This window comes from Chionomys nivalis, chromosome 16 (genome assembly GCF_950005125.1).
Source record: "Chionomys nivalis chromosome 16, mChiNiv1.1, whole genome shotgun sequence".
Classification (NCBI taxonomy): Eukaryota; Metazoa; Chordata; class Mammalia; order Rodentia; family Cricetidae; genus Chionomys; species Chionomys nivalis.
Window position 1 is genome coordinate 40,130,222 of NC_080101.1, and position 20,183 is coordinate 40,150,404.

A 20,183-nucleotide genomic window follows, 5' to 3' on the forward strand; every position below is an offset into this window, starting at 1 on the left:
TGGTTTGAAAATAGAGATATTTCATATTTCCTTGGAAAATTATAAGCTAAGGTTCATTCTAAATACAATAAATTCAGATGATCTGATCTCAGGAGATGTTTTGCAAATTTAAACTTAATACTATTTGAAAGTTATAGCATGAAATAATAGTTATGGTAAAATAATACACTGGCATTCAATTATATGGAATATCTTTAAATTTTTAAACTCAGTATCTTTGCATTCTCAGAAAGAAAGACATAAACATTTTTAGAAAATGTTTTGCTGCATTCTAAAATGTTCTTGCCTTTGATAGATATAATTTGAAATAGAATTTTAAGGTCAAGTCAGTTTCTTATTTTATATTTTGTTCTCTAGTAGCTATTTGTTGTAAATGTGTTTAATAATATTGATTAAATGATAGCTACATCACAAAGTTATTTATAGAACATATATGCTTTTGTACGTTTAATTAAAAGAAAAGGAAAAGTGATCAATACAGGGATATGTTGTTTTTATTGTTCATTTTGCAGGACTGAAAAACAAGTTAAGTCTGGTTTATGGTATTGTTTTTGTTTGAAGAAGTATTAAGCTTATGTGAAAATTTTTATATTTTAATTTTAATATTTAGAGAAAACCTAAAAGATAGGATTTTGAATGTTTATTCATAATAAGATGATAACTCCTTCAGGAAAAACATGTGCATAACCTGCTTTGAACACAACAAAAGTTATACTAGTATAAAAATCAAATAATATCAATCAAATGTATTTCATTTTATGTGTTTATTAGAAATAAAACATTTGAAAAGTGAAGAAAACAAAAGCCAAAGAGGTTTAAGAGGACCTTAAGCTTACTCAAAGGAATAGGAAGAAGTAGGCATCACAATCCTTTCTCCCAGAAAAATGTGAGCCTGTGACAGCAACACTTCCATTATTCTAATCCAAACATGCATCCTCCTCAAGGTACCAGGAAATGCTACCTCTACATATCAAATCCACTAAGCCTGGCCCCACATTCTGAGCCTTGCCTTTGTTCCCCCAGCCTTTTTCTGGGCGGCTCCTGTGTGAGGTTAGTAGATCTGCACACTCATAGAGTGAAGGGTCCTGACATTTGTTCCTTCTGTACAGAAGCAGGACTGGATAGGTGATTAGATTTAGAGAGTTGAAGAAGGTTATAATATTTGAATTTTTCTTATGACTACATTGAAATTATAAAATGAGGTAGGTGAACTGCATTTCAATTATCTGTTTTATTTTCTCCTCTTATAATCAAAATACAGTTTTGGAACAGTAGCACTAAGTGCATGCTAAAGACTCATTATTATGGAAATTCAAAATGGGACAATTACTATTGAAAAGGTTACACCCTTTCCTTATATAGGAGAGTGCAGATACTGAATCTATAGTGACAGTTCAGTGAACCTAAAAGCAGAGAACAAAACAGCTCATCATCATGGGGTATCATAACCTCTATACCACCTGGTTCTCAACAATTCTAGTGCTGTGACCCTTTAATACAGTTCCTCATGTTGTGGTGACCTCCAACTAAAAAATATTTTTGTTGGGACTTTATAACTATAATTTTGTTACTGTTATGAATCTTAATGTGAATATCTATGATTTTCATTGGTCTAAGATGACCCTTGTGGAAGAGTCCACTGACATCTCCAAAGGGTCATGCCAGGCAGATTGAGAATTGCTGCTGTGCACTAAATCGTGGTCAAAATTTGGAATACAGATTCTACCATTTGAATACCATTTTCAAATGGCTTTAAACTTTCGAAGATCACAAGTGGTACTACCAGAAATTAGATGCCCTTTATATAAACATATTACATGACCCAATGATTCCATTTCTATGTATCTACCCAAGAGAATACTCATTTTTTACAGTAAAAGTGTGTAAATATTTATAACAAATTAATACTTATAAAAATTTATAAATAATCAAAATGTTGTTGGATGCAGTAACACGTGCCTATAAGTTTTGCACTCAAAAGACTGAGGAGAGAGAAAATGTCTTAGGGCAGTATGGAAAGTTCAAAGCCAGCATGATCCATGTAGTGCCACTCTGTCTAAAAAAACGAACAAGTGCTGTATTTAACTGCTCAATTGAAGAACAAACTGAAATATCAATAGGATATACTGTTCAAGTATAGAAAAGAGCTATTGATTTCATGACTCTTATAAAAGTTTCTATTTTCTTTTCAATGCTGAGAAATGACTCTAAGGCCTTGTGTCTGCTAGGCAAGTGCTTTGCCACTGATCTTTATACACAGGCCCCAATGTAAAAATCCCAAATCCATTCTGCAAGTAAAACAATAAAGCCTCAAATGTCTAAGTACTGTGTGATAGCAAGTATATAAATTCAGGAAAAACAAAACAAAACTGAGACAGGGAGAAGCAGATCCATGGTTACCTGGCTTAGATGCTTAACTGGCTGTAAGTAATTTTCTGATTGCATGGGGAAATGTGGGATACAATATTATTCTAGTCTTCAACTGTTGGGAAAATTATACAAAAGGCACAAAACTCCTAAATACAATGTTGAGGTATAGAGAATACAAATAAAATTGAACAGAATGCGTCTCCAAGACAGAGGGGAAACTGACTTTTGTAATGAATTAGGAATGATATCTTAGTAAAATTTATTTTGGGAAACAGAATTTGGACAACACAAAATCAGAAAAGAATAAGGTTGGATTTTTCAGACCCAGGCCACCTGGCCTTGGTGAGTTCCCATCCCCATTGTCTCCGTGTGTGGGTGCAGCCCTCCCGGTCCTGAGTTCCTTGCTCGTGCTCTCCTTCTGCTCCTGATTTGGACCTTGAGATTTCAGACTGGTGGAACCCTGATTGCTCTTTGGGCTGAGGAGGGAGGGAGACTTGATCGGGGGAGGGGGAGGGAAATGGGAGGCAGTGGTGGGGAAGAGACAGACATCTTTAAGAAATCAATAAATCAATAAATAAATAATAAAAAAAGAATAAGGTTGGATTAACTATATAAAGAGGAGTAGATGTGTTCCTTCCTATTGAATGTTTTGTTTCCCCTATAAGGAATATGGAGTTCTGAAACTGTTTTTATGTATTAGATAAAATGAATGAATAAATAAATTTTTTGTAGAATTTGCAAGGTTGCTCTTGAAAGAAGACAATATTACAAATACAGATAATATAATGGCTGCATTGTCACTATGCATGAAACAACAATTAATGAAATAAAAGACTTTGAAATAAAAGATTTTGAAAAGGGCAAGGAGACTTTTACAAAAGAGTTTGAGGATATGAAACAAAAGGTGAAATGATATAATGTGTTGTAATTGTAATACTAAAACAAAAACATTAATTGCCAATGTGAGTTCACTTTGATTTCTATAAACAGATACAGAAACAAAGCCATGTGTACATATGAATAAAGTTGCATAACATTAGCTATATCTGTGAAAAGTTTTTAGGAGCAATAACACTATGTGGCAATAGATACCCTGCAAATCCCGTTGTCCCCTTCTAAATAATATTTGCCTCTAAAGTCCCACCAGACCATAAGAAAGCGAGTGACGATTCTTGTCCAGGACAAGAAAAATGGGAGACAATTCTGAAACATTGTAGTGCGAAAAAAGCAAACAAAAAAATAAAGAAAAGAGGAGAGAGAGAGAGAAAGAGAGAGAAAAGAGAGAAGAGAACTCCCTGGGACATACCAGAAACAAAACTCAATCAGTATGTCTGAGTTTGTAGTGAGCTTTTAGCAATTAATGCTCAAGCACTTCAGGCTGCTACAAACAACAGATAGAAAGGCAGACAGACAGACAGACAAACAAATAAATAAATGGAGCTGCAGTTCAGCTGAGAAAACACAGCCCCTGAATTCACACTCATAAGTGTACTAATAAGTAAAATTCAAAATAAATATTCATTCCACAAAAATTGCACTTATTACATGCAAATACTTCATTCACTCTCCACAAAAGAAAGCTTCAATCTCCTCCTGGGTGTAGCCCAACTTGACACCTCTTTCCCAGAGAACAGAATATGGAAGGAATTGGTGGAAGGTCTAGCAGGCACCATCCTTAAGACTATGATGTTATTAACATTTAACATCTCTAGTGACAAACCCTGCCGACACTTTCTAACCTGGTGTGATGAGGTAAGTACATCACAGTTCTGTGATATCCCCTCTCAAGGCCTACAGCTTGAATCTTCTAAGACAACAACAAAAAACATTAAACACAAATAAAAAGTGTTAACTATAAAGTGAGTCACACATCCTCACCTGAATTTTCAAGAGTAATGACAGGAAGAACTGAATATTACAGCTGAAGGCCCCAAATAAATTGTATAACTTATTCAACTGTCATATTCTGGATTTGATTCTGAAGGAAGAAATGAGTAGAGAGATACAGCTGGCAAAATCTGAAGAAAGCCTATAGCTTGCTTAATGCTATTGTGTTTAATTGACTTTTTACAAATGGTCCATGGCCTGTTAACAATTGGAGAAGCTAGAAAGGGGGACAGAAAATGGTCTATATGTCCTGTTTTAGAGTTTCTATTGATGTGATAAAATGCCATGATCAAAAGCAACTCAGGGGAGTAAAGGGTTTATTCTATCTTACAGTTTCACATCAAGGGCTATCACTGAAGGAAGTCAGTACAGGGACTCAAACAGGGAAGGAAGCTGGAGGCAGGACCTGATGCATAGTCCATAGAAGGGTGCTGCTTGCTGTCTTGTTTCTCATGGCTTGCTCAGTATTCTTTGTTATAGAACCCAGGAATACCAGCCCAATGGTGATAACAACTACAGTAGGCTGAGCTCTCAAAATGTACTAAAGATTTGCCAGTATGGTAGGGAAAATTTCTTAATTTAAGTTTCTGCTTCTAAAATGACTTAGCCATGATTAATATTCAGGTATAAAGTTCTTAAAACTTGAAAACTAAAGATGGACTTGAAAAACAAGCAAAGGGATTTGCATACACATCATGCAAAATCAACCAGGTATATGTATGTAGCTGTGTTAAATTGGAGTTGTCCTATGACCATTTATTTGATACACTTTGACCAGTTGTGGATTTCTGTAATGGTTTCTCTCTGCTGCAGGAAGAATATTTTTCCATGAGGGGTGAGAGGCACATTTAGACATGGATGTAGGAATAAGGCTTTTAGGATGGAAATTAGGATATATATATATATATATATATATATATATATATATATATATGATGAAGCTATACTCCTTCTTTGTATATGTCCAAAAGATGCAACATCCTAATCCATGGGTACTTGTCCATCCATGTCCATTGCCTCTATAGTAGAATAACTACTTAGAATAAGAAATAGAAACATCCTCAATGTTCTTCAGTGGATTGTAGTTAATGAAAATGTGGTACTATCCAGAATGGTTTTTTTTTTTTCTCATCTGTAAAGAAAAATGAAATCCTGGAACTGGCAGATAAATAGATGGCAGGAACTAGAAAAAAGAATACTAAGTGTGAATCCACAACTACAAGCCCAACTATTGGTGAGTCCAAGACAGGAAGATTGCCTGTGCTCAGGAGCGGGGAAGAGCCTGGTTTAGCAGGAAGAGTATCTCACAAAAATTTAAAAAAATCAAACAAACATGTAAGTAGATCATAACAAGGAATGAGTTTTATTTACATTGAGGAAAGTATTGTGATTGACCTTCTCCATAGTTAATAAAAGTTCCTGTCCACATTAACTTTGTCTTCAATATCTTTTTTTTATTAATTAATGTATTTAATTATTAAAGATTTCTGCCTCTTCCCCGCCACCACCTCCCATTCCCTCCCCCTCCCCCAATCAAGTCTTCCTTCCTCCTCAGCCCAAAGAGCAAGCAGGTTTCTCTGCCCTGTGGGAGGTCCAAGGACCACCCACCTCCATCCAGGTCTATTAAGGTGAGCATCCAAACTACCTGGGCTCCCACAAAGCCATTACATGCAATAGGATCAAGAACCCATTGCCATTGTTCTTCAGTTCTCAGTAGTCCTCATTGTCCATTATGTTCAGCGAGACCGGTTTTGTCCCATGCTTTTTCAGTCCCCGGCCAGCTGGCCTTGGTGAGTTCCCGATAGAACATCCCCATTGCCTCAGTGTGTGGGTGCACCCCTCGCAGTCCTGAGTTCCTTGCTCATGCTCACTCTCCTTCTGCTCCTCCTTTGGATCGTGAGACTTCAGTCCAGTGCTCCAATGTTGGTCTCTGTCTCTGTCTTCTTTCATCGCCTGATGAAGGTTAATATTCAGGGGGATGCTTATATGTTTTTCTTTGGGTTCACCTTCTTATTTAGCTTCTCTAGAATCACGAATTATAGTCTCAATGTCCTTTATTTATGGCTAGAAACCAAATATGAGTGAGTACATCCCATGTTCCTCTTTTTGGGTCTGGCTTACCTCACTAAAGACTGAACTTTCATTCAGTCTATGCTGAGTTATTCAGGAATATAGGTTTTACATTTGCTTTTTAAAACCCTTATATAAAGGTAAATTAAAATGTAAAAGAAACTGTAAAAACTAGAGCACTACATATTAAGTGAAGTAAAAGAGAATAAGGCACAAACATGATCTCTCTTTACATGTTTTTTCAAAAGTGGATCTGCATGTGAAATTGTGATCACTGCAGTTAGAACAGGTAAGGAGGGACATTGGAGGAAAGCTGGGTAATGGGAATGAATAGAGGCAATGTTTGGCAGAAAGGCCAAGTCTAGTGTCTACAGCATGGTATAGTGATTAGAATTCATTGTAGCCTGTCAATATATTCTCCAAATACAAAGTCATCATAAGAAAAGACATATTGATTATGCTGATTTGATAATAATATTACATGTTTGCACTGTGATATCACACTGGGTTGGGTACATGTGTATGCTAGAGATGGAAATATTAGTGATCTAATTTGATTATTATTCACTAGATCCACATATGAAAACACAACACTAATACCCAATAATTTTGCTTCATTAAATTAAAAATGAAAGACAATGCTATGACTCATTTTAAGTGAAATATAAAATTTGCTACACTTGGGTAGAAATATTTTAATAGTTTTCTCTGTTAATTGCAGTTTCTTTACACTCTTTTTTTTTTTTAAATTTTCTGTGTAGGTCTTCCCTTGTGGCTTTAAATGTAATAATTAAAGTTATTCTCTAATGTTTATATTTTAAAATCATACTACATAAGCTATTGAAAATTTCAGTCTCTGTCACCCTGTAGTTCAGTTGGCTTTCTATTCTTTGACAATATTGCCCTGCTAGTCAAATAGACACAACTTGGAAATCATTATGATTGCTTTACCGTTCAGTACAACATAAGTGATCCAGAAGAGGATGCATCCTTTGAAATCTCTGATCTATAGCTTAAAAAGCTAGCAGGTAAAAGGAAACAAATAAAATTTCTACTGGGCTAAACTATATTCACTATTTTACTATATATCTGCCAAATGCAGAGGATGCTGTCCTCAAATGTACCTCCCAATGTATTTGAATCGTTAGAGCTATCAGTGCCTTTGGTTTTACTCATACAACCCCATGTTTGCATAATAAAACTGATCTCATTTAATTCATGACTTTGTTTTGGTTTTATTAAGAGGTTATTCAAAAGTTTTTTTGTGCTGCACTTCCTACTCTGCTGTCTGGTTCATAATAGGCACTTAAAGTATTTCTGTTGAATTTCTTTTTTTTTTCTCTTTATTCTTTTTTAATTAAGATTCCGCCTCCTCCCCATTTCCCATTTCCCTCCCCCTCCTCCCACACATCACCCCCTCCCCCTACTCCCCTCCCCCATCCCCACTTCTCTCCCCCTCCCCCCACTCCATTCCCCCTCCTTCTGGAGACTGAAGAACAGTCCAAATTCCCTGCCCTGCAGGAAGTCCAAGGTCCTCCCATTTCTATCTAGGTCCAGGAAGGTGAGCATCCAAACAGGCTAGGCTCCCATAAAGCCAGTTCATGTATTAGGATCGAAACCTAGTGCCATTGTCCTTGGCTTCTCATCAGCCTTCATTGTCTGCCATGTTCAGAGAGTCCGGTTTCATCCCATGCTTATTCAGTCCCAGTCCAGCTGGCCTTGGTGAGCTCCCAATTGATCAGTTCCACTGTCACAGTGGGTGGGTGCACCCCTCGTGGTCCTGACTTCCTTGCTCATGTTCTCCCTCCTTCTGCTCTTCATTTGGACCTTAAGAGCTCAGTCCGTTGCTCCAATTTGGGTCTCTGTCTCTATCTCGATCCATCGCCAGATGAAGGTTCTAAGGTGATATGCAAGATATTCATCAGTATGGCTATAGGATAGGGTCATTTCAGGTTCCCTCTCCTCAGTTTCCCAAGGTACCAGCTGTGGACGTCTCCCTGGACACCTGCGAGCCCCTCTAGAGTCAAGTCTCTTGCCAACCCTAAGATGGCTCCCTTAATTAGGATATATATTTCTCTGCTCCCGTATTCAACCTTCCTTTATCCCAACCATCCCAATCCCCCAAGCACCCCTCATCATCCCCTTCTCACGTTTCTCACCCCATTTACCCTTAGCAGTCCCATAGGGTACACTTTGTTTGCTGTTATGAAATCCTGGCTTACTTAAGAAGATACCAATGTCAAGAGTAACTGAAAACCTGGGAAGGACTGAGAATATGGAAGAGCATTGGAGTCCCATGACTGATACTGAAAGTCCTTCGTATATCAGGACATAATTCCTGTTGTAAAAGTAGGTGGAGATACATACAGACAGATCCATAGGGCATAATGAGGAGGGAACAGGATGGCTAACATAAAACAAGTTCTTCCATTACACCATGCTTATCACAAACAAGTCATATCTGCACTCAGAAAGTAAATTTAAAGGAGCCAAGCTACAAAGCTCAAATAGAGAGAACCATGGAACCTAGAATATTTAGCAGACAACTAAGGTTATATTTATGTTTTGTCTCCTGAAGAAATTACTGGCTTATTTAATTTGTGGAAAAAAGTATAGAGTAAAAGTCAGTGTGTGAGGGACTGCCTATTATACCACCTTATTTTGTTTTCTTATTATGCATTCTAATGATATTTTATTATTTTAATAGGCAGCTATGAGTACCTCGACGTCTATGCTTTGTAGTAAATGTTAAGAGAAAGAAAGGCCTAGTCAACAAAATAGTCAAAAAAATATACTTCAATACTTTCAAATTGGTTTAAAATTTTACAGGAGCCTATGCTTCCCTGTAGCCACACTGTAAAGAGACAAAAACACACTTCACAGTCATCAAAACCTCCTGTGGAAAGCAATGCGAATGAATATTTATATTGGCAGTATTTCTAATGAGTAGAAGCAGGTAAAAATGCTCTCTACTTTTCCCTAAAATTATATTTACTTAAAACCGTATATTTCTCATGTGGATTTTCTAGCTATTTGTGAAATGAATTATCCTTCAGGATTTTCAGTTTCTTTCAACCATGTTCTTCTGTCATTATTTTGTTTTCATTTATCTGTTATTTAATTTTATTAGTTCTTTGAAAGTTTCGTACATGGATTTTGCTCAGAGTCGCATTCCTCTTCCACCCTTCCAATTACACTGAGCTTTAAGTCCTTTTTAAAAACCCATCACGATCTATTTGTGCTGTCCAAGTTTTATTGGATGTGTGGTCTTCCACTGGAGCATGGTGGTTGGCATAACCAGGAACTGTTCTCTTAGAGAAAATAGTCTTTCCTTCCACCAAAATCTAATAAATATCTACAGTTCTTGTGTCCAGAAATGGTAATGTTTGTCACATATTTTTCCATGCTGGGATTTGGTCTTGTTTGGGTTTGCACAGTTTTCTTGTTTGTTTGTTTTTTGTAAACTATCACAATAACTGTGAGTTCATATGTGCATACATGAAGGTACTTTGCCTCCTTGTAAATATCTATCATCTCTGTGCCTTACATTCTTTCCGCCCCATTTTTCAGGATACCTGAGTCTTGAAAAGGCAATGTAATATACACAGATTCCTCTTAGTGCTGAGCATTCTGAGGTCTCTTACTCTCTTCACCTTTCAACTTGTGAATCTCTGTATCAATAACCATCCATGTGCAAATAGAAACTTCAAATGGGAGTTCAGAATTGTATTTGTCTATGGTTATAACTAAAACTCATTATGAGTCATTTTAATACTGTCCATTTAGCAGAATCATAGAAATAAGCTCTCTTCTAGGTCCTATGACCTTGTAGTCATAGCTTTTGGGGCTTTTTGGTACAGGTTTAATCATGTGGAGCATGGCTCAAATCTAATTGGAAAAGAATTGGTTATTTCCCTGATGTTCATGCCACTATTTACCCCTTAGCATCACTTGCTATGTTAGTCATTATTGTATCTCAGAGGGTTCACAGCTGGATACCATTGATGATTACTTTTATCATCTGGTAGCATGTATAGTACTTTCTAGAACTATAAAAACTACCCAGTGGGGATGAAGTTTTCAGGTCCATACCAGCTTAATTTAGTCATGTTCTATGATTCAAATATCTTCAGCAATTGAGTCTTACTGTCAAGTTCTGTAACATACCAAATAGTAACAGCAATAACCTTGAATATTTGGTGATCTATGGGACATTACTAAGCAATGACTCAAAAAGAAATCACCCATTCCTGACACCTGGCCTCATTTGTTAGTCTCTGACATCTAGTAGGAGCACTTTTGCCTTGTTAAAGGGATACGTGGGGGGGGGGGGAGTGTAGCAACAATTAAAAAGGAGTCAGTGAATTTGAAATTGTGTTAGCAATGGGGTGAATGGCAGGAGTAAAAGGATTAAAAGGAAGGGGGATATGACACTTTGTTATTATATTACAATTTCAAAATAATAAACTGTTTTATGTATACACATTATATATTATGTGTACATACACACATGTATATGAAGAATTTATATATTTGCATGTATTTTAGGAATACACTAAAGTAATAGTTTTTCATACATTTTTTTCAAAAGTGCTTTAGTTACCCAAGTCAGACTTCCTAGGGAAAACAAAACAAAACAAAAATGATAAGTGCTATATTGACTTCAGGATAGAAAATCACTTAGGTACTGGGGGGTGATAATGGCAATTGATGATGTTACTACACAAATCAGTGTTGATGACCCTCCATAAAGCTAAAAACACATCTATCATATGATCCAGCAATATCGACCCTCAAAAGACAACATATCCTCCTCTGCTCTTCTAGAGATACCTGCTTGTTGCTATTCTTTGCTGGTATGCTTACAACAGCCAGGAAATGGGAATAAACTTGATGTCTATCAATTAATGAATAAACATTGAAAGTATAATATATTTATATACTTGAATATTATTCAGCTACTATAAAAATGAAATTATGAAAGTTGTAGGTAAGTTGGTAGAGGTAGAAATAATCATTGAGTAAAATGATTCTGACCCCCCCAAAATACAAATGTCATATGGTTTCCCTCATCTGTAGATGTTAACATTGAATCTTCAGAAATGTATGTTTCATTTAGAATACACTTAGATGTCAGAAAATTGCCAAGGAGCCATGACTAGGGGATTTCCAGTAGGGGAGACAGAACACACTGTTGTAAAAGTTAAAGGCAATGATGGAACATTAAGGTATAAATTGAGGTTGATGCACAGAGTGTAGGGTAGAGAAGAGAGTAAAAGGAATAAATTACAGTTGTGTTAGTTTTCCTTGAACTGTTTTAAAAATAGTCTTCAGTTTTACTATTCTTTATATGATGACTTTTTAAATTCACTTTGTTTTCATCTGTCAAAGATAACAGGATGCTAACGTAAATTGTATAACTTCAAGTTAATGTCATTAAGTCACTACCCTCATAAAAACTTAACATAGTGTTTTTTATATGTATGGTTTTGGAAGGCTGCTTTCAAAGTTGACCACAATGTTGCTATAGGGTGATGGAACACCATGCCAAGCTGTACTTACTATCAGAGCCTACATTAAATACAGAACGATCTTAGGCAATAAAGTGAGAACGCGTTGCTGTCTCCAGAAGGAAATGAGAAGTGCTAGTGAGGGAAGTGAGTTTTGGGAACATGATGGTCTGTGTTCCATAGTAGCTTCTCTGCTGTGATGTGAGATCTCTTGCTCTAAAACTTTAGGACCATCTGCTAACCTTGTTTGTGTCTTAAGTGAATGTTCATGGTAAAATAAAGAGAAAGATGAAGAGATAATTTCCAGGTCAGGGCTAAGTCACCAGAGGGAAAGCATTATTTATGTTGGATAAGGCTGGTTTGAAATTTGGAGATAAATTTTCAGGGAGTCAGAGTCAAGAATTCTAAATAATAAGGGATCATAACATCCCTAGAATTCTCAACTGTCTTATAGGACATTATAAATTTTATAGTATGGTTGCTTAGTATTCTCTAATGCAGAAATCACAATTTGTACTCAAGTTTCTCTTATTATAACAAAAAGGATTATAGAGTTATAAAAACCCAATCCAAATATATTTAATACAGAATCCTGCTATGCCAGAATTTACAGTTATTTGGCTTTGTTTTCTTTGCTTTTATTTCATGATTACCCATAATTATTAACCACAGAATTCTTAGTTGCCAAAGGGATAAAATCCAACCATCAATTTTAAGCAAAAGCATGAAGCTGAAACTTTGCTTAACTAGAAATGGGGAGAATACACCAGTCATACAGATTATCAGAGGAAACAGGGCTGCTAAAATTATCCATGGTCTTGGGGAAAAGCAACAAGCAGTGATTGTCAGGCTTTGGGAGAATTAATTCTATGAACTTCTCTTGAAAACACATGGTCCCTGAGATGAGCATGCCATTGATTGATTATCTCTCAGAAGTGTGCTCTTTGGATCAACTGACTTTTTGAAGTGTGTGTTGTTCCTATCTAGTTGACTTGCAAATGTGTGTTCACTGACGTGTACCACCATCCATCCTACATATGCATGAGAAATCCATTCTGACAGCTTACAGAACTGTCATTGATTAAGTACATTTTTTAAAAACCCTGCAGGTGACTATTTGCTATCATAGCTATAGAAAAAAAAATTGATTGTCTCCTAGGAACACGAGGCCATTCTGTTCCCAGTCTATTTCAAACAAGGGTATAAAAAAAAAACCCTTGGGACAATGATGACGAGTACTGAAGAACAGTTTGCACTAGGAAGAGTAGGAAGTTCTAGAGAAAGGTTTTTCTTTAGTCATCTGATGAGATGTAGTACAGCAGGTATGAAACTGTAAAGTGAATGCAGAAAGTTACTCCCAAAACAGTAAAAATAAGATGGAAATGTAAAATATCTCACAAAAATTAATAACGTTATACAAGAAAACACATTTTCTACTTTAGTATAAAAATTTGTATGTCTTATAAAGTCGCATGATTTGAGATAAGGTTTCACTAGATAGCCCAGAGTCACCTTGATTTCAAGGTCGTCCCTTCTCAGCCTCCAAAGAAGCAGGGGTTATCACTGTACCCATTGCTGTAATCATAGATGTCAATCAATTTTTCATCTTAGGCTAAGACTGCTTTTTTTCTAATAAATTTACTCGGTAGGGGTATTTGATTATCTTTGTTTCATGCTGATTTTTTTATTTTTCTACCTGCTCTTTCTCTATTACTGATTTTACTCTTTATTTGTTCTAGAATGATCTAAAATTCTTTCATGGTTCTCTTCCTCCTCTGTTTTTTTGTCCATTGTAGTTTTAATTTCAACCATCTCCTACTTTTTTAAAAAAATAAAAATTTCTTATTTTAAATGCTGGCTTTTCTTTCTCTACTTCCAATGTTCTATTACTCCATAATGAAAACAATAACTGTATTCTTCTCTTGTCACCCCAGTTTTCCAAAAGGGCTCTTCCTTTTCTTCTAGAGAAATATGGCAGTGCAATGGGCCCTGATTATATCATATAATGCTGTGTACACTGTTCTGTCACTCTTGGAGAACTAATTGCTTCACTATCAATAAATGACTCACTACAAGGTCACCCTTGAGAGAAAGCTTGAATTTCAAGATTAGATAATTTTAAAATAATAAATTATTCCCATCTTTTCCATTTACTGGCTGATTTTACATTTCCTGCCTAATTCATACTTCATAAGAACCCCCAACTCCTGATTCCGTTTGAAAACTATGGGAGGGCGATTCTTCCAGATCCTTGGGCATATCTGTAAGACTTCATCTTGGCAGCCGAGTCCCTGAAGAGATTGACCTTCAGCATCTGAGCTACCATTCATTAGCATTTTGGGGAGTACATACAGCAAGTGTCATCAGGAGTCCTTTGATTACTGATGGTGGACTTTTAAAAAGTGAACAGTATGAGGGCACTTGGCCGGAAACCTTTCCTAAGCTAGCCTCAAGTGAGACTGTGCCAGTAAAGCACAGTCTTTACTAGTCTTGAAACTACAGAATTGAAACTGGGAGTCAAATGATCCAGTATAATTATCCCCAGCTCCATGATATTAACAGTAAGATAATGACTGTATGTGGTTTAAAATAAAAATTCAAAAACTGCAGGAGAATGATGATATGGAGGAGCAGGAGGAGGAGGCACAACAGCACTGTAACATTAGGGAAACTGAGGCAGAAAGACAGTAGGTTTAAGGACATCAATAGAAACACAGCAAATTCCTGTGTCTAAAATTCATAACAGAATAGAAGGATGAGGAGAAGGAGAAGAGGCTTAAAAAGCACTTTAAATATCAACTATGTCTTTACCTTACATTGGCTGGTTCAAAAAGAATATACAGGAAAGAAAAACCTCACCAATGAGGCTAGTACATGCAGTAGTGATAAATCCTGGTGCCACTGCCAGTGGTTCAGCCATGCAACTGTTAAGCACATTCAGAGGGACTAGTTTGGTCCTATGCCTGTTCCTTCCCAATCTGGCTGGTGTTGGTGAGCTCCCTTTAGCTCATGGAGACTGTTTCAGCGCGTGGACTCTTCAACGTCTTGACCTCTTTGTTCATATCTCATTCCTCTCACTCATCAATTGGACTTTGGGAGCTCAGGCCAGTGCTGCGATGTGGGTCTCTGCCTCTGTTTTCATCAGTTGCTAGGTGAAGGTTCAATGGTGATGCATAAGATATCATCAGTCTGATTATAGGTCAAAGCCAGTTTCAGGCCCCCTTTCTCAATTGCTTAGAATCTTAGCTGGGGTTATCTTTGTGGATTCCTGGGAAATCCTCTAGTGCCAGGTTTCTTCCTAGCCCCATAATGGCTCCCTCAGTCAAGATATCTCTTTCCTTGCTCTCATCTCTGTCCTTCCTTCTCAGCTATCCCATTCCCTCAAGTTCTCCTCGCCCCTTCCCTTTTCCACTCCTCTTCCCCTTCCACCCTCCCTTCTCACCCCACCCCTATATTCCCAAGTTAAATATGTCTATTTAAACTTTCCAGGTCAATCTATATATGTTTTTCTTAGGGATACCCTAGCAGCATTTTTACTGTTTAGAATCAGTTTGCCTCTGCTCTTGTAGACCAGGCTGGCCTCGAACTCCCAGAGATACGCCTTCCTCTGCCTCCCAAGTGCTGGGATTAAAGACATGCACCACCACCACCCGGCTATTGTTTATTTTTTATAATATTGTCTTGATAATAAAATCCAGGCAACACATACTTCATCATTTTCTTACTATTACAATGCTGCCAGTTCTAATGTTGTTAACAACTCTTACGTAGGAAAAAGCCAGGGTTTTATAGTAACATAGATTAAGAAATGATACCTAACATGATCTCTTAAGTTTTTTGTTTCTTACAAACTATGTTGCATTTACAAATGTTCTAGTAAATCTAATAAGAGGGATATATGCTGAAACATATTTTGTCACCAATAAAAGAAAGCTTGAAAAGTTAGTGTCAACCAAACTATGAAGAATATTTTATGTCATACTGAAAAAGCCAGTACTTTTCAAGTATATTTTCTTAGAATGACCACTTTGGTGATAATGTAATATGTAGAATTAGAGACTTTTTTATGAAAATTTCAGCAATAGAATAAACAAACAATCTAAAACGAATGAAAGTAATTATAGTCATATTTGAAAGTAGACAAATAAAATTTATTAAAGAGAAATTCCTATATTGAAAATTTGCTGGTTGTATGCTAAGGGATTAGAATTCCAGAATCAATTAAACTCAAGCATTTGGTGAATGACAGAATAACCCAATAAATTGATACATATTAAAAGAAAGATAAGAAATATACAAAATGGAGAATTTGTTTTAATGCACATGGGCTCATAAAAAACATTTTCTCTTTATGTTTGCATATAGAATTATGGAATTCACGAAAAAGCCTGAGTCATAGACTTATGCAAGCAAATAAAATAAGTAGAGTCACAGGAATGAAGAAAGTCCCTCAGAAGTACCTGTCAGGATGTGAAATAGAGAAAAAAAAAAAAAAAAAAAAAAAAAAACCAGCATCGAGAATTAAATGCTACTTTTAGCGACGGCAGGCCTGCGAGCTCTGTCCAGTGGAGGACAGCAGACAGCATAGAACTCTCCAGCCTTTTTCCTCCCCAAGCCTCTGAATAAAGTGCTTTGTCTCCGGGAAAAAAAAAAAAAAAGAATTAAATGCTAAATAACTAAGTAAATTTTACTGCTAGTATAACACTAGTAGAATATAGGGACATAGATAAGTGTAGGGAAAAGGGAAAGAGAAATTACCAATGACTAAAAATATGAAGTAATATAAATAAATCAAACACTGCAAATTGAGCTTAATAAAGATTTACTAATTGCTAAATGGCCATGGCCAGCTTACTTTTAGTGAAGTAACAGAATAAGATCAGATAAGAAAATTAGGGGAACGCAGTGTGTTTGTGATAGTACATGCATGTAATTATTTGGAGAAACTTTACACTAATTAAAATAACAATGATGAGATAGCAAGTATCAGAGAAACATGGAAATGCAAGCAAATGCATGGTTGGTTAATTCAGATTCCTAAATTGACATCAACAATATATGGAATGTCATCTTTAATGATGACTGAAGAAAAATCATGCTGATGAAAACACATGCAAGCATATCATAATTTTAAATATGAAATATTGAAGACTTTCCATCTGCTAGATTGTACATTGTCTTTGAAGTAAGAAAGTAAACAATTCTGAGAATGAAAGGAAGTTTAACTATAGGGATTTACATGTAGGAGGAAGGTGATGTTGAAGATGACCTGGTTTAACAAGAAAGACATTATTTTGAACATTATATTCTATGGTTGTCTTTGGATTAAAGAAGAATTACCTTAAAAAGAAAGAGAATCAGGTGTCAAGAATTCTGGAATTGGTGGCAACAAAGATATAGAAAAACAGATGATAAAGTAACAATAAATAAGGTATATCAACTAAAATTGTAAAAACATCAAAACATGGGTGACTTTCCCCAAAGGCAAAGCATTAATGAGGGCAGAAACTGAGCGAAACTAGATTCAAATAGGTTTCAGGGCACTGAAGAGCATCAAGAAAGGACAACAAAACAAAAGCAAGAAAACAAAGGGCTATAGAGGCATGGAGAAGCATGAGATTGAATTCAAGGGAAGGAGACAGCAGAGCAGAGGAAGATCAGGGTGAAGAAAAGGAGTACATCTTCAGAAGTATGCATTTTACATAGTGAACTTGGATAGTTTTCAAAGAGAACTCAAATATAATGCTGCAGAATGAGAACCAGGAGCCTGGGAGAGCTGTGGATAACAGCAACAGTGAAGTCCTTTTAGGACTTAATCCGCTCAGAGATTTCTACTTCTCCATACTCTGGTTGAAGGTTTTGCTTCTTCTTATATCTTTGCTAATTTCTTAAACTTTATTCATAACTCGGCTCTTCCTGTTTGACAGATATACTTTTCTTTATTCTCATTCTCAGTGAATCCTTTCTCTACCCCACCTAGTAACTCTCTGTAGAAATTAGTCCAAACTCTGTCTCTATTATATAGGTACATTCGTGAAAGGTTATTTTAATGGTACTACTTGGAACAGGACATTAGGTTATGTACTTGAATATTTTATGCATAAAATTGCCAAAGCAATTAGAAAATTTTTAAAAACAAATAATTTCTGAGATATAACAGGATGTAGAGAAATGACAAAGAAAACAAATCTCATTAAAGTTTTCTAGATTCCAGGCAAGATTCTAGGTCATAAATTTTTATGTGTGGTTTATTCTTATATTAGCCAATAAAACTAAAGGTGAGTTTAATCTGTATTGATACAATTATCTTCTTCCTAGCCATGAATTTAAGAAATTCCAGCAAGGTCTAATTAATAAGAATAATGTCCATGAGAGGAATAAGGTATGTCAATGGAAAATTCTTCATCTAAATTATTACAGTTAGTGTGTATGTACATGTACATGTGTGCCTACGTTCATACTCATGTGTGTATACCTACGAACATGCCATAGTATACATGTGGTGTCACAGGAAAACTGGGTTTCAGTTCTCTCTTTCTACCATGTGGATTCTAGGGACACAACTCAGATTCTCATGCTTGGTTGCAAGTACCTTTATCTACCCACTAGTCCCTCAGTATCAAATTCTGTATTTGCCATCTGTGAGTGAAGGTGATCTCCATCCTCCCAAAAGTAAACAAGAAACCAAAGACCACAGGATCTGTCAGGAGAATTTAGCAGTGAAGGCAGGCTTATAATAGGAATGACTTAAAGTTTCATCATGAAGGAACATAGCAAAACTTAATGAGTCTAATTATAGATCAGAGAGTGTTTGTAATTTCACTTTGTCTCAATGAAGGTGAATATAGTGTCTGAATATACTATGGAGTCAATATTTCAGGTTATTAAGAAAACATTAACAATATAGCCAATTAAACAATTGTGGTACAGTATTTTTCATGTGAATCCTTAAATTTCACTAAAATACTCACATTGTGTATAAGAATTTGTATTTTCATATTAAATAATAGTTTGTATTTTGCTGGTATTTCTTTCTTTCTTCTTCTTCTTATTATTATTACCACAGAAAGAACATAGCTAAACAAGTGTAGTGATATACAGGTGTAATTCTAGGTTTTTGGCTGAGGCAGGAAAAGGAAGAGTTAGACAACATAGATCAGAGCATCAAGATATCCCCAACACTGCAAAGATAATACTTGTGCCTGTGGGTAACTAGCAGCTGTTTAATTGAACCTAAAGTTCTCAGTTATAAGGAATTTACGCCTGATATTAAGAACATAACCAATATCTTATTGTTAGAGAAGTCATAGGCCCTGGAAGAGAATCGAGTATAGAAGTTCAAGATGCCTTTTAAGTTCTGTCCTTGTACCCATAGATAAGTACAGCCTGACCCTACTTTTCATCAAAGATGTTTCCTTTTACAGGAGAAGATAATAGATAAGCAACTGACCAAAATGCAAAGAATGAGTGATCGTAAGATGCTCAGCCTTTCATAACTTACTTTACCTTTCTGAACTTGAGAGCCCTACATGAAAATACAGATGCTTACACGATTTGTTTTGTACATTTTCATAAATGTGAATACTATAATAAATTTAATTGTTCTTCACAGTGTCAAGTAGAAAAGAGGCTCTTCTAAAAGGTTCTTCTACAGCTACTTTTCATATTTAACATGATGAATGTATTCATGACATTAGAAAAATTCTCCACAGGCATATTTTTCTGCAAGCATACATGATGTATATACAATGCTCAAAGCACTGCCTTACATATTAGGAAACAAAAAACATAAATTTCAAGAGTTTTCTGGGTCAATGAATGAGAGGATTCAGGCACAATATTACTTGCTGACTAACATTCAGTCATTAAATTATCAACATAAGAATGTGATCTGGAATGGCAAGAGGTTTAAGAAATATTTTTTTAAAACCTGAGAGCAACAAGAGAGGAATACCTTTCACATGCTTAGAAAATCAGAGCTAATCTGACAAACGTTGATTGTTAGGCAAAAAAAAAAAACAAAAAACAAAAAACAAAAAACAAAAAAAAAACATCTTTTTAAAAAATATTTTATTTTTTATTTATTTATTTGTTTGTTTGTTTGTTTGTTTGTTTGTTTTTCGAGACAGGGTTTCTCTGTGGTTTTGGAGCCTGTCCTGGAACTAGCTCTGTACACCAGGCTGGTCTCGAACTCACAGAGATCCGCCTGCCTCTGCCTCCCAAGTGCTGGGATTAAAGACGTGCGCCACCACCGCCCGGCTTTTTATTTATTTTTTAAAAACCTATCTTTTCTCATTTTACATACCAATCCCAGTTCCCACTCCTTCCACTCCTCTCGCTTGCTCC

The 20,183-nt window shown here is 35.9% G+C and overlaps 1 protein-coding gene across 1 annotated transcript in view; it reads left to right on the forward strand.

Annotated features, from left to right (window-relative positions):
- Fut9 (fucosyltransferase 9) overlaps positions 1-20,183 on the forward strand; it is a 181,217-nt gene that overhangs the window by 83,888 nt on the left and 77,146 nt on the right. The gene's annotated exons all lie outside the window — the stretch shown is intronic.